At 41.7% G+C, this 15,528-nt stretch overlaps 1 protein-coding gene across 2 annotated transcripts in view; it reads left to right on the forward strand.

The window, feature by feature from the left end:
• Window positions 1-12,011: 12,011 nt before the first annotated feature.
• The window catches only part of cenpa (histone H3-like centromeric protein A), a 69,036-nt gene continuing 65,519 nt past the window's right edge, over window positions 12,012-15,528 (forward strand). The window contains exon 1 of one of the 2 annotated variants that reach the window (XM_033647675.2): window positions 12,012-12,161. The gene's annotated coding sequence lies outside the window, so the exon portion shown is untranslated. The remainder of the gene's footprint in view (window positions 12,162-15,528) is intronic. The other variant, XM_033647673.2, reaches the window with a different exon arrangement.

Consider the following 15,528-nt stretch of genomic DNA (forward strand, 5'->3'; position numbering starts at 1 on the left):
GGGAAGATTATTCCAGTGCTTCAGGTCACCACAGATCTTATCTAGCAGCGGGCTAAAGTTCAGGTGGACCAGGTCTGATAGTTTGGGTGAAATATTTATGCCAAGATATCTTATGTTGCCCACAGGGAGAGAAAATTTTTGGTCTGCAGGATTCCAAGAGTTCTCCGTTATTGGCATTATTGTTGATTTGGACCAGTTGATGGAGTAGTCCGAAAGTTTAGAAAAATTTGTTATGAGATTAAATACTTCATGTAAAGACGATTTCGGTTCTTGTAGATAAAGTAAAATGTCGTCAGCATATAGATTGATTTTATGCTCTGAATTGGCGGAATGGATACCTATGATCTTGCTGTTCTGATGGACTGCCATAGCCAATGGTTCGATGAATATTGCAAACAGTAGAGGTGAGAGTGGGCACCCTTGTCTTGTTCCTCTCTGCAAAATGAAGCTTTTAGATGTGATCCCGTTGGTGGTGACTGTGGCCTTAGGGGAACTGTATAAGGCTGATACCCACTGGATAAATGACTCTCCAAAGCCAAATCCACTCAGGGTGGCAAATAGGAAGGACCAGTTGACCTTGTTGAAGGCTTTTTCTGCATCAAGTGACAGAATAATTGCTTTTGTATTAACGCGTTGTACTTTACTTATCAGATTAAGAACTCTTCTGACATTATTACTTGAGTGTCTGCCATTAATGAAGCCCGTTTGATCATTATGAATTATTGATGCGATTATTTTCTCCAGTCTAGAAGCAAGTGCCTTTGAGATAATTTTGATATCACTGTTGATTAGTGATAGAGGACGGTAGCTAGAAGGAAGTGTGGGGTCTTTGTCTGGCTTTAGTAATAATTTGATTGCTGCTGTATTCATGTGAGGTCTTATACCTCCATTCTTTTTTATCTCTGTCACTGTCCTGATGAAAAGTGGTGCTAATATTGTCCAGAAATGTTTTATAAATTCGGCAGGAAAGCCGTCTGGTCCTGGAGCCTTACCTGTTGGCATTTTGTCTAATGCGCTCTGCAGGTCATTAATAGTCAGGGGGGCGTCTAACATATTTCTGTGTTCCGTGGATAACTGAGGTAAATTTAGGTTATCGAGAAAAGCCTGAATATCTTCTGGGTTTGGATTGTTTACTGTTGAATAGAAGTTATGGTAGAAAGAATAGAAAATCTGATTGATCTCCTGAGGAGATTGTGTATAATTTCCGGACGGCCCCTGGATTGTTGGTATCAGAGATTTTTCTTCATTGCGTTGGAGCTGATTAGCCAAAAATTTTCCTGATTTGTTACTGTGTTCAAAATTATTATATCTTAGTTGCTGTATGATAAATTCAGTTTTCTTTGATAGAATATTGTCCAGTTGCGATTTTGTACACTGTAATTGGGTCCATACTTGATCACTTGGATTGTTTGCATATTCCTGTGTTAGTTGTTTAATTTTTTCCTCAATGTTTTTTTCCGCTTGCAATTCCTGTTTCTTCTTGTAGGAGGAGTATGATATAATTTTTCCTCTGATTACTGCCTTCCCAGTTTCCCATGTTAAAGATGGAGATAAAGTTGGAGAGTCATTGTCTTCAAGAAAGTTTGCCCACTCCCGTCTCACCATTTTGTCAAAGTCTGGGTCTTTGAGTAAAGAGATATTAAAGTGCCATGTTGGGGGCCGTTTATTGATGGTTTCTATTTGCAGATTGAGTGATATTGGTGCATGGTTGCTGATAATGATCGGGTGTATTTTTGTGGTAATTTTTTGTGAGATGGAGTTATTTAAGAGAAAAAAGTCAATTCTTGAAAATGAGCGATGCACAGGAGAGAAGAAAGTATATTCCCTCTTCGATGGGTATTTGAGTCTCCAGCCATCGCCAAGCCCAAAATCATCCATATATTCCTGTATTACCTTAGCCGATTGTGATTGCTTTGTGTGTACTGAGTTACTAGATCGGTCTAATGAAGCATTTAGGACTGTGTTAAAGTCTCCTCCAATTATAGTTGTCGAGCTGTCTGATAGGTTAGATAGTAGAGAGAAGATTGTGTGAAAGAAGGCTGGATCATCATTATTAGGGGCATATAGATTAACAATTGTATATAATTTGTTAAAGATTGTTGCCTGAATAATGATGTAGCGGCCTTCTGGGTCTGTTACCGTGCTCTTTAAAGTAAAGTCTCTTGTGGACCATGATAGAGACACCCCTTTGTCTGTTGTTATAGCAGGATGAAAAAATTTTATTAAAATTTGGATCTTTAAGAGATTTTTCTTCTGACTTTAGCAAGTGGGTTTCTTGTAGGAGAAAAATATCTGTTTTCAATTTTGTGACAAAGTCCATCACTTTAATTTTTTTCGCCTGTCAGCGGATGCCATGTACATTCCAGGAAACCAAGTTTAGGTGTGACATTGACAAAGTGGGGGTTTTATCATACTGTGTGTGGGTATGGAGAATAATCTGTGTGTGTTTCTATGTGAGTTTCTATCTGCGTGGATTTTGCATGAGTATATGTAATTGTTAAGTGTATGTATTACAGTCAACCGATGTGTCATGGTGAAGCATCGCAGGGTTATGGAGCAGAGCATTAGAATATATACAAGCATGTTCAACAACCAGAAGCGTCTGTGCCTTGAGGTATTCACAAACCTGAAAAACAAAGGGGTTGCATGGAGTGTATTTGTGTGTGAGGTGAGGGAGAGGGAGTGAGTGAGAGGGATAGGGGGAGGGAGGGGGGGGGGGGGGGGGGGGGGACATGAAGGAGGGAAAAAAATAGAGAAGTAAAGGCAGAATGCTGGGTGGAGTGTGTGAAGTGTACATTCACACCCTGTGAGATTTTTTTTTTCCTTTTTTTCCTTTTCAGTAAGTCAGTGTTGTGTTCATTATATATACATATATATCCATATAACCACATGTACATACATATACATCTGCATATATACATACATACATACATATATACCAGGGCCGCATTGCATTGCATTGCAATCGCAGGAATGCTTAATTATCTGTTGCAGGAGAAATGTGTCAGAGTACCATTTTGAATGAAATATATATACATATATTTATTTATTTATTTCAAGAATAGTGCAGCCCCAATATATATATACATGCATACACACATCTTTTGGTCTTTTTTTAAATTTTTTTTTTATTCCTTTTATAATACGATTAAGCTATGGTTCTACTTTGTTTTGTGGTTTTAGGGGCACTTATCTCACTTAGAAGAGCCATGGGGTGGTGCTAGAGTGGCGGAACAGCTGCCCATCTATGTATAATTTGTTGACCACAAGATTTCCCTATTTCCCTTCTGCCTGTGCTCTTTTAAAATGGGATATAACACTTTCTGCCTCTCGTTGATTTCCCTGGGGAACTGATCGTTCATACTGAACGAAGTGCCTTTTAGCTCTCGTCCTTTACTCTTAACGAGCATTTTCTGCTGATAATGTTTGAATTTGGCGATGATAGGACGAGGACGCTGGCCTCCTCGGGGTCCGAGCCTGTGGACGCGGTGAAAGGTGATGTTGTTGACAGTCTCCGTCGGGATCTTGAGGGCTGTCACCATGAACTTTTTTACCTGGACTTCTGGGTTGTCTGGTGTGCTCTCCGGGATGCCAGAAATGATTAAATTGTCTCTCATACTTCTGGACTGCACGTCGAGGACAGTTTCCTTCAGGAGTTTATTTTCCTTTTTGAGGAGATCTACATCTGAAGTGACCGCCGCTAAGGTGGAACGGAGTTCAGCGTTGTTTTGCTGCAGGTCGCTAATCTGCTGGTAAGTGAACTCCAAGCTTACCTTCAGGTCTTTTATCTCCTGGTTAAGCATACCGAGCACTTCTAGCTTCTTGTTGATGGATTCCAAGACGCTAAATTCGGAGGATAATAAGTCTTGTGTATCAGTGGCTGAGTCGGTCTTCTTCCTCTTATTGGGGTTGTCGGCAGGACCCACCATGATGCACTTGTAGTAGTAGTGATCGATAAACTCTTCTAGGTCCTCCACTCTGGCTGATGGTGCAGGCTGGAGTTGTCACCCGTTAGGTAATTATATTTGTTTGGCTAGTTTGTTGATGTCTAATCTAGCAGCTAGGCGCCGCCATGTTGAATCTCAAAATCCCACAGTGGTCTCGCAGTCTCACGCTGCCATCCATATTTGTCAAAGCTTTTTTAATATCCATATCTAGTTTCAGCACAGAATCCATTGTTGACCTCCCATGTCTAAATCCACTCTGATATGCTACAAAATACCCCCTCTTCTCTAATATATAAACCAATCGATCCGTGACCATACGCTCTATGACTTTACACACCACTGATGTAAGGGCTATTGGCCTATATGATCCTGGCAAATGAGGGTTTTTTCCCAGTTTCAGCACTGGGATAACAATAGCATGTTTCCACTCTTTAGGCAGCCTTCCCTCTTCCCAAACTGTATTTATTAGTGCCAATAACTCTTCTAACATCAGCTCACCTAAGTGCTTAAGCATAGGGTAACTCAGGTCATCTCTCCCTGGTGCTGTATGCGATCCAGCCTTCACTGCTCTCTTTAACTCCTGCATAGTGAAGAATACATTAAACACATCTGAATTGTCATTGTTGTATTGCAATTTATCTTGTTCTTTAGTAATTATCTCCTTTCTTCTTTTCCTATTCTCTGCTCCAACACACTCAGAACTATGAACTTGCTGAAATGCCTTAACCAGCAAATCTGCTTTATCTTTGTTTTGTATAGCTGTGCTACCTTGGTGTTGGAGAACCGGGATATTTGCCTGTTTAAATGCTCCAGACATGCGATGGATCAAGCTCCAGACCTGACCAACCCTAGTCTGAGGCCCCAGTTCACTACAAAAGTCCCGCCAGCTATTCCTCTTTGCCTCTTTTATCACCTTTCTAGCTTTTGCTCTTAGTCTTTTGTATTCAATTGCATATTGTTCAATTGGATGCAATCTTAGCTTCCTCTATGCCTTATTTCGAGCTCTAACCACAGTATTGCAAGCCTCATTCCACCAAGGGACTAATGGTTTTCCCCCAGGAGCTTTTTTCATTGGTATGAATTCAGATGCTACTGCCCCTATCACCTCACATAATGAACTATGCCAGGAATCTACCCCTCCCTCACTGCAAATCCTTCCCACCTCCATCTGAGAGCTTTCCTCGAACTCTTCCCATCTTGCCCTTTTATAATTAAAGGACCTTAATTTAACAAGAGACTCTCTGCCTAAAGTTCTCCCAAACCTGCTTAGAATTGGAACATGATCACTGCTGAGCGTATACCTGTCCATTAAGTCCCACTCACCCACTTGCGCTAAGAGTGCTGAGGCTAAAGTCACATCTATGCAGGACTGAGCACTCTGACTGGACCTAAACCAAGTTGGCCTCCCATCATTTAACACCACTAAACCATGCTTATCTATAAAGTTTTCCAACAACTGCCCATTTCCATCTATGCCTCTACTTCCCCATAGTGGGTTGTGTGCATTAAGATCTCCCATCCATAAAACTGGACAGCTAACATTTTCGATGATTGCATCTAACTGCTCCTCCTCCAGCTTATCAGTAGGGGGATTATACATATTGACAACTAAGATTTTCCCTTCTGGGGTCCACACCTCAATAATAACACTTTCTATTTTAGTTTTAATCAATTTTCTTTGATACTGGATTCCTGACTTGATGAATGTTGCACACCCTCCCCCATTTCTATCAACTCTATCTGCTCTTTCACTTACGTAGCCTGGAATCACAAAGTCTAAACAGGGTTTCAACCATGTTTCCTGTATACACACTAACTCAGGAAGTTCTTGAAATGCACCTAAAAACCTTTTTAGTTCCTGACCATTTGCTATTAGACTTCTGGCATTCCACTGCAACAAGTAAAACATTAGCACAAAAAGTTTAACAATCATCATTATCTTCCTCGCTGATCATTTCATCCTCAGTCACATTTGGAGACAGGTCTTGACTTCCCTTTATAAACTGTGATCTCACTTCAGGGTCACTAGCATAAGTCAGTTCCCATAGCTCTTTCGGGGCTATTCCAGAAATTCCAATTAGCTTCTCAGCTGCTGAGACAACTTCATGTACTGCATCTGACTTCTTTTTGGCCACCATTTTAACTTTCCAGATTGCCTCTACCATAAAAGCTAGGAAGGCCTTCTTATTAACTACAATTGTTTCTTCTGGTGTTGCAGAAGTAGTCCCAGGTAGTTCTATTTTCCTAGCAATGCCAGACCCATGGGCCTGCATATTAGTGAAGCTTCTTATCCCTTCCACCCTCTTCACAGCTTCTGCATAAGGAATTGTTTTTTCCTGCCTTATTTTCTGAACCTGCTCAGCTTTTACTGAATCTGGGCACCCCCGAAATGAAGCAAGATGTTCCCCTCCACAGTTTGGACACTTCATATCCTTATTGCATTCTTTCCCATCATGATCTTCTCCACACCGTCTGCAGCGACGCCGACCCCTGCATACAGCAGCCACATGACCATATCTTTGACAGTTAAAACATCGTAAAGGAGCCCTCTCATATGGTCTGACAGGATATATCAAATAGCCAAGTGATACTTTTTTTGGCAGTTCATCCTCTTTAAATACAAGAAGTACTGGAGGACTATTTTTTCCATTTTGAGGGTTCCCCATTCGACTCACACTCACAACGTTACCCCCCTTCAGGTTGTTTAGCATCTCTTGCTCAGATATTTCCACTGACACATCATAGATTACTCCTTTAACACCACTATTCTCTTTTGGAGCAAACCCTTCCACTCCTTTCCCCATTAAGTTCTTAACCTTCAGGGCCTTGGCTTGCTGGTCTGCTGACTTGCAAATTATCATGAGTGATCCATTGTTCATAGTACTAGCATGCAAAACATCACCTATTTCTTTCTTAAGTGCCTTTGACAATTTCAAGGGACTAAGTGAACCAAAGCCTTGGCCTTCCCCTTTCATTTTAAAGAAAACCTTGAAAGCTTTCCCTTCCCTTTCATCCATCTTTCTAGACTTCGGTTGATTATTATCAATGTCGCTGTCTTGTGAATTGTAACCTCTCCTGTCTCTCTCTTTTCTTTTCTTAGAGGTACTGACATTAACCCAATTAGCCTCTACTCCAGCCTCCCCCTCCCTCTCAAGATTTACTTCACCTGTGGGCATGGGCCAGCCCTGATGCTCTTTTACTTACAAAGAATTTGTCGATTAAGAAGATCCGAAAATAACAGACTCAAACAAAAGAAATAGGAGAAATAGGATGCACGTGCCGCTACCGGACCTATACAGGCCGTCGGCCGACACTCACACAACCACTTCTCACTCAACCTACCAGGAACACAATCAGACATGGCTAACTATATTAAACAGTTTAACAAGTATTCTCCGAGGACCGAATCAACTCGAACTCCCAACACCCACATCCGAGATGCATAGCCCTCCCCCAGATATAGCTTTGCCTGGCACCGCCCCGTAAGCCAGGTGGAATAGGATAATTGCTCCCAGCCCAGCAGCATTCAGTGGGCGGGGAGCAAGGGAGGGAGCCTACATTGCTATTCACCTGATCCAATACACACACAAACAGAATGAGGGGGGGACAGGCTGTGCCGTCCTACCACACTTTCTTAGCTTTCATAGTGGATGTGTTAGTGGGGGCTAGAGGTTGTACTTCCAGGTCAAGCGTTATAAAGCTGATTGTTGACGCAGCAGAAAGGTTCCTTGACACAAAGCAGTTACCAGAGAAACTACACGGGTACATGTTAGAGAAAATGAAGGGTAATTCACAGAGAGTGAGGTCCAGAGTCAGTGAGTCCGTTGGGTCTGATGATGCTGGTTATTAGTATTCTAATGTTTTATATCTTACAATGGAATGCTCGGAGCTTGATAGCAAATGGATAGGAATTGAAGAGGTTTGCTGCTGCATTTAAAGATACGCCAGAACTGATATGTTTTCAGGAAACTTGGTTGAAGCCCTGTCTTGATTTTGTAATTCCAGATATGTTTGTTTGAGGAAGGACAGGCCTGATAAATCAGGTGGAGGGTGTGCAACATTTATTACAAATGGACTTCAATATAGAAAGCTTGACCTGTACACTAATCTTGAGGGTGTGGCTGTGGAATTGTGGAATAGCAGCAGCTCAATAACTGTGGTGAATTTGTATAATCCCTGTGAACGCTAAATTTTGTCTGATTTAGATGGGATAATGGTGCAGATCAAGGGTCCTAGTATATGGGTGGGGAATTATAATGCTCACAACCCCTTATGGGGCAGTAATAAAAGGGATCACAATGGAGTGGTGGTAGAAGATTTTATAGATAAGGATGATCTGGTCATGATAAAGGACGGGAGGCCTACCAGGTTCCATATTTTAAGTAACGCATGTAGTCATATTGTAGTCATATTGACTTATTGTTTGCTTCATCTAATTTAATTTAATTTAATCCATCTCCACATTTAAGACTAGACTTAAGACTTTCCTCTTTGATAAAGCTTATGGTTAGGGCTGGCTCAGGCTTGCCCTGTACCAGCCCCTAGTTAGGCTGACTTAGGCCTAGTCTGCCGGAGAACCCCCCTATAATACACCGGGCACCTTCTCTCCTTCTCTCTCTCTCTCTCTCTCGTATCCTATTACTGCATCTTGCTAACTCGGCCATTGTGGATGTCACTAACTCGGCTTCTTCTCCGGAGCCTTTGTGCTCCACTGTCTCTCAGATTAACTCATATCGCAGTGGTGCCTGGACTGCGTGACGTGTGTGGTTGTGCTGCTGCCGTGGTCCTGCCAGATGCCTCCTGCTGCTGCTGCCATCATTAGTCATTAGTCATACTTCTACTGTTATTATACACATATGACTATTGTCACACATGTATACTGCCAGATATTAATACATACTTTCAACATATTGTACCACAGTAGCCAGAACTATAACTATAATATTATTACTTTCAATAATGTTGTTGTAAGCTACTGTCATTACCTGCATCTCTCTCTCTCTCTCTCTCCCTCTGTCTCATTGTGTCATATGGATTACTGTTAATTTATTATGCTGATCTGTTCTGTACGACATCTATTACACGTCTGTCCGTCCTGGAAGAGGGATCCCTCCTCAGTTGCTCTTCCTGAGGTTTTTACCGTTTTTTTTCCCCGTTAAAGGGTTTTTTTGGGGAGTTTTTCCTTATCCGCTGCGAGGGTCATAAGGACAGAGGGATGTCGTATGCTGTAAAGCCCTGTGAGGCAAATTGTGATTTGTGATATTGGGCTTTATAAATAAAATTGATTGATTGATTGATTTAGTCAGAGTAGGAGAATGGGATGTATTAGATAGGTACACTATGGGCAGTGATCATTTTCCAATTCTTGGTCGGTTTGGTAGAGAATTGAGAGTTGAAGTGGAGGATCAGGGTGTCAGGTATAATTTCTCTCGGGCTGACTGGGAAGGCTTTCAATTGAAAGCCCAAAGGTTAATTAGTGAAGTAGACAGTGATGGCTCAGTGGGCACTTCCCTGAGTGAAATGATCCATAACGCAGCCCAGTGTACTGTTCCCATGAAACAGAGTCCCCAGTCCCATGTATTGGTCCCTTGGTGGAACAAGGACTGTGATGTAGCCGTAAGAAATAGGAATAAAGCATATAGACAATTAAGGAGGCACCCAAATGGTAAGTCATGCTGTAGAATATAAAAAAAGAAGGGCAATAGTGAGAAAAGTAATAAAGAATGCAAAAAGAAACTGTTGGAGGAGGTTCTGTGGAACATTAGGACCCGAGACCCCAGTAAGGGACCTGTGGTCAGCTGTGTGTAGAATTTCAGGGAGTTACAAAAAAAGATCTATGCCAGTGTTATAAAAAGGGGAGGTGGAGGCAGTTACCAACACAGAAAAGGCTGACATGTGTGTGGAGTCTTTCCAGGAAGTGCATAGCTCTGATAGTCTTGGGGAGGTGAGAGGTAGGAAGATTAAAGATTAAAATCCACTGATTGGGCGGCACGGTGGTGTGGTGGTTAGCACTGTCGCCTCACAGCAAGAGGGTTGCCGGTTCGATCCCGGGCGTGGGAGCCCTTCTGTGCGGAGTTTGCATGTTCTCCCCGTGTCAGCGTGGGTTCTCTCTGGGCACTCCGGCTTCCTCCCACAGTCCAAAGACATGCAGATTGGGGACTAGGTTAATTGATAACTCTAAATTGTCCGTAGGTGTGAATGTGAGTGTGAATGGTTGTCTGTCTCTATGTGTCAGCCCTGCGATAGTCTGGCGACCTGTCCAGGGTGTACCCTGCCTCTCGCCCGATGTCAGCTGGGATAGGCTCCAGCCCTCCCTGCAACCCTCAAGAGGATGAAGCGGTTAGAAGATGAATGAATGAATGAGTTCCACTGATTGTCACACACCTGAGTGTGTGAAATTTGTTCTCCGCATTTGGCCCATCCCCTAAGGGCGTGGTGAGCAGCAGCGGTGCCACGCTCGGGAATCGTGTGGTGATCTAGAGAGGAAAGAGTTTATGTTAGTTAACCAGTGGAAGTTGGATTGGAGTTCTGATAATGTTAGTCCTGTGAACACCTTTTTTACACTGAAAGAAATGAAGGATGCAATTGCTTCAGGGGCAAATACTACCCCAGGAAGAGATGGTCTGGCTTATGCCTTTTTTAAACATCTGGGGGAGGAAGTTCTGCATGAAATTTTAGCTTTGTTTAATACAGTGTGGGATGAGGGCAGATTGCCATCTGAATGGAAACATGTAGTCATAATTCCTATCTTGAAACCAGGTAAAGACAGGTCTGACCCATCTTCATATCGACCTATAGCATTGACATCAGTGCTCTGCAAAATTATGGAAAGAATGGTAACTAATAGGTTGGTATATTTCTTGGAAACAAAGGGTCTTATTACAGATTATCAGAATGGTTTTAGGATTGGTAGTTCAACTATGGAGTAAGTGGCAGTTTTGGAATATGATGTCAAGAAGGCATTTGTTAATAAAGAAGTTGCTGTAGGAGTGTTTTTAGATATTGAGAAGGCTTATGATTCTTTATGGAAGGAGGGTTTGTTATTTAAGCTGTATGACCTCAGGGTTAGAGGTAGGATGTTTAATTGGATCCAAGATTTTCTGAGGAAAAGAACGATTCAAGTAAGGGTTGGGGGGAAAGCTCTAAGACAGTGGAAATAGAAAATGGTACCCCACAAGGAAGTGTCATCAGCCCAGTCCTCTTTAATGTTATGATTAATGACATCTTTAAAAACATTGGAGGGGGGTTCGGGCGGTCCCTATTTGCTAATGATGGGACCATTTGGAAAAGAGGTAGAAATGTCGAGTTTATTTTAAAGCAGGTTCAAAAGGCCTTGGACTCAGTTGTGGAAAGGGGAGATAAGTGGGGCTTTAAGATATCTGCATCAAAGTCTAAATATATGATTTCTGGTTTTAAAAGGAAGCTTCCTAATAATGGATTGAGCATATATGGGTCTCCTTTAGAGAAGGTAAAAGTTTTTAAATTTCTTGGAGTCTGGTTTAATAAACAACTGACGTGGGCAGCACACATATCTAAAGTGGTAGAGAAATGTGAAAAAGTGATAAATATTATGAGAAGCTTGGCTGGATGTGACTGGGGGCAGACAGAGGGGTCATGTTCAAAATATATGAAGCAATGATAAGATCAGCTATTGACTATGGGAGTTTTATTTATGTATCAGCTTTCGAATCAGTGCTTAACAAATTAGATGTGATTCAGGCCAGGGCACTGAGACTCTGCTCTGGGGCTTTTAGAACCTCACCGATCTCTGCTTTGCTAGTGGAAATGGGGGAAATGCCCTTGTCTCTAAGGAGAATTAAACTAGGTTTGCAGTACTGGGTCAAATTAAGCTGCTCAGGTCAAGCATGTCCAGCTAAGTGCATACTACTAGGGTCATGGGAATCTGGAGGAGGGGCTAAACGGCAACCATTTTTTAATACTGTTAATCAGCCCATATTTAATAATATATAATATATAGTGCTGTTGGTTTTGAGAAGACAATGAGGGTCCGAACCGGTGGAGGGCAGTAATACGCCAAGACGCGTCTACGCTGCCGGAAAATCCGCAGAAGAAGAAGAAGAAGAAGAAGGCGGCGGCGGCTTAGGTCGGTGAGCGGTGGTTTGAATTTCTGTTGGATGTTATTGTTGATGGCGATTGCCCCGCCAGTCAGTTCGGTTGTCAGTATTTGATGAAACATTGACTCATCTTAAACTGGTAAGTTTACATTGACTTTATTGAGGAATGGAGGGTTTAAAAAAGAGCGAGTTAATATGACCACGTAATCGTAAAATAGCACCTAAAAGTTACACTGCCATTAAAGAGATTTGGCCGAGTAAGCCGTGGTAGCATTGGTATGCAGCCGTTATGTCAAGAAACATACAGCATTATGCTTGACTTAAAGTAGCTTTATATTGAGCCCGACGCTCCGCACGTTAACGTTTTCGTTACTTGGTCGCATAGACTTTACATTAACATTAAGGGGGGAGGGGGTTGGCCGGGGTTAATACAACAATTTAAAACTTCTTGTCCTGTGTTTCGGATTTACTCGGGACCATGTTAACTGCCCACTTTCAGCGAGGATCATGGGAAGTCTCAGGAAGAGAACACGTAGCTGTCCTCGCGAAAGCCTCGTTATTTAATTTTTCATTACAATATCAAAACATAGCCAACCCGATCCGTCTTTGGACTCTTCTTAGAGGAACCCAGTCACGTACTAACACCCAGTCGTGGTTTGAATTGCACCTCTTGTAACGGAATGTTGGAAACGGGAAGAGAGCAAGTTGCTTTTCCTGTAAACTTAACGCATACCTGTAATAACATTTCTAAATAGGCCTACTCAGTTTCGTCTTAGGCGCCTGTTAAAATAAACATATGCCACATTAAAGACGAGGCTGAAGTTGGCTTCATAGTCACAGCTTCCAATTGGAATTTCTCAGTCCACCTTAAATCTCGCATAACGCCTGTAGATGGCGGTATTCAGTCATTTTCAGGCCAATTCATGAACTTAAAAATTGAACAAATACAGGGGAGATGAAATAAGAATGATCAGTAGAGTGCAACTGTCCTAAATTTTGAGCATTTTTACTGTAGCATATTTTTCTTATTGTCTTTACTCATGGTAAACGGAATATTCAAAACAGGAAGAGAGCAGGTTGCTTTTTCTGTAAATATAACTCATATCTGTAATAAATTTTCTAAATAAGCCTACTCAGTTTCGTCTTTGGTGCCTGTTTAAATAAATGTACCACATTAAAGTACCATCCAGTCCGTTGAAAGGTAAAAAAGAGAACATTTTCACGGGATTCGAACTCACTTCATCATGAGAAAAAAAAGAGAGATGGATGATAAACACGTGCGCCACTATCACCGCATTCACTGTGGAGCAGATACTCTAAAAGTCGGACAGCATACAGCCAGTAGTGTCTTAAAATTGGGAAGTAGCCAGATCAACTTGTGACCACATTGTCCATGCACTTTGGAACATTTTACCACCTGACTGGTTTCCAATACAAAAAGCAGCTGTTTGAATCCAGTTAGCTCATAAACATAACATTTATTATAGTGCTACAGATTAATAAAGCCAATATTCATATAATCACATGGAAATAGTTTATTTTAAATGAAACAATAAAGCAGCAGCTGTATCTGAGGAGGTGCATGTCAGGCTACAGTGTAGGTTACAGCGTAGGCTCTAAGTTGATGTGGAGCCTACGCCGGCCATGGCTACGGCGTTGATTCAACGCAGAAGTATAAATGAACTTTTACAGCTCAAAACCCACATTACAATATCAAACTAAGTACCTTCCTTAAGGCCATTTGACTCTATTGTAAACCATTGGTACCTTCATGTCAGTCTTTTTAACAAGTCTTTAACCCATGTACAGTATTTACATTTACAGAGTTATTGGTCACTATCTTGATTTCTCATGAATTGCTTTAGTAAGTGATCTCTTCAGACTAGTACTGTTGCTGTTTTTGGGCTGATGGGTCCAGGAAGCCTCCATTGTATGTAGTTCTACTGAGAAAGACTCCAGGGGCTGGTTGCACCAACAGGGCTTACGCCTGGTCTTAAAGCAGCTGCAGGGAACTTTTTACCATTTATAAAACTGTCCCTAGTTCGTATCACCCCCCCCCCCCCCCCCTTGAAGATCCGCATATTTATTTGAACCCAACAGTGACAAAAAAGCCTTTCTCCAGTGTCAGATATTAGCAAGGGCCGCAATTTATCCAATAATGCCCCCAAAAACCACGTTCCGGGGGCCAAAATTGCCCCCAAGTTTTCGAAACAACTATATGTATTTATATTTTTAACGGTATTACAATCTGACATTAAAGTATAATTTTATTTTCATTAAATTAATTTACCGTCACGTCTACAGCTCATTTTCCAGACATAATCAACGAGATTGCACTGATTATGTGAGAGTAATCTGACAGAGAAGGGGAGGGGGCTTTGCTGTACCATAAGTATAAATTAACCATTTCTTGGGTGATCTGTGTCTACACAATGACAAATTAATGAAAAATTAAGGTAGAATGAATGTTAAATTTTAAATTAACTTACTTCCAGGATTGCATCTAAGGAATTTATAGTAATTTGGCCTTTTTAACAGTAAAAGTAAGTGTAATGTGGTGAAACATTAGTACTGCTATCAGTAGATTAATGGTTAAATCATCACATTTAAACTGGTTGAATTATAGGAAATCTGAGTGATATTTTGCAACCATAACTTTATGTGACCCATTATTTGTTTCTTTTATAGTGGTTTCTACTGAAGAGTGAAGACACTATCTTAGTTGGTTTTGCTTTTCATGTGCTTATTGTTAGAACATAATTAAAATTTTTTGATGGCCCCCAAACATTTTGAAAATGCCCCCATTTTTTAGACCGTGGGGGCCAAAATTGCCCCCAAAATATTTTGTTAATTTCATACCCTGCCTTTCTCTATATGGCTATTTAGCGTAGCCTGGGTCGGGTCGGACACAGCGGAAGTCAGCAAACCAGAGTACGTAACCCAGAGGCGGAAGTAAGTCTGCACGCCCGCAGCGGCCCGCAGCCATTAAACCACAGAAGAAGAAGTATGTAGCTGCGCTCATGCGCTCTAGAGCGCAGAGAGCCCAGCTTGATAATGGCACGTCTCATCCACCGTCTGTACAACGAGTGGGCATTTAGACGGGAGAGAGTAGTTAGGGACAGAAGCAATCCATTGGACGTATATAATGACGAGGAGCTGATTGAGAGGTTTTGATTCGGTAGGAGAGATCTGTTTGAACTTATTGAAGAGCTGTCACCGGATTTACAGTTTGTGTTGGGCCGCAACATGCAAAGCCATCCAAACCAGTTAAGGCAGGGGAATCTTTCCACTTCTTCCTCCTCAGCCTCTGTACGAAGGCAGCCAGAGTCTGAACACGTATCGATGTGCCTCGTTATCTCTGCCATACTAACTGTTTTTTCTTATTTCTGTTTTTTTCCGCTGTGCTGGCTGTACAGCTCGATTAATTTTCTAATTTCAATGTCGGTATAGTTACCCTTTAATTTTCATTGATCCTCCATGTTTTCTTCAAATCTTAAGCTGTAAAT

Source organism: Epinephelus lanceolatus, chromosome 19, assembly GCF_041903045.1.
Source record: "Epinephelus lanceolatus isolate andai-2023 chromosome 19, ASM4190304v1, whole genome shotgun sequence".
Classification (NCBI taxonomy): domain Eukaryota; kingdom Metazoa; phylum Chordata; class Actinopteri; order Perciformes; family Serranidae; genus Epinephelus; species Epinephelus lanceolatus.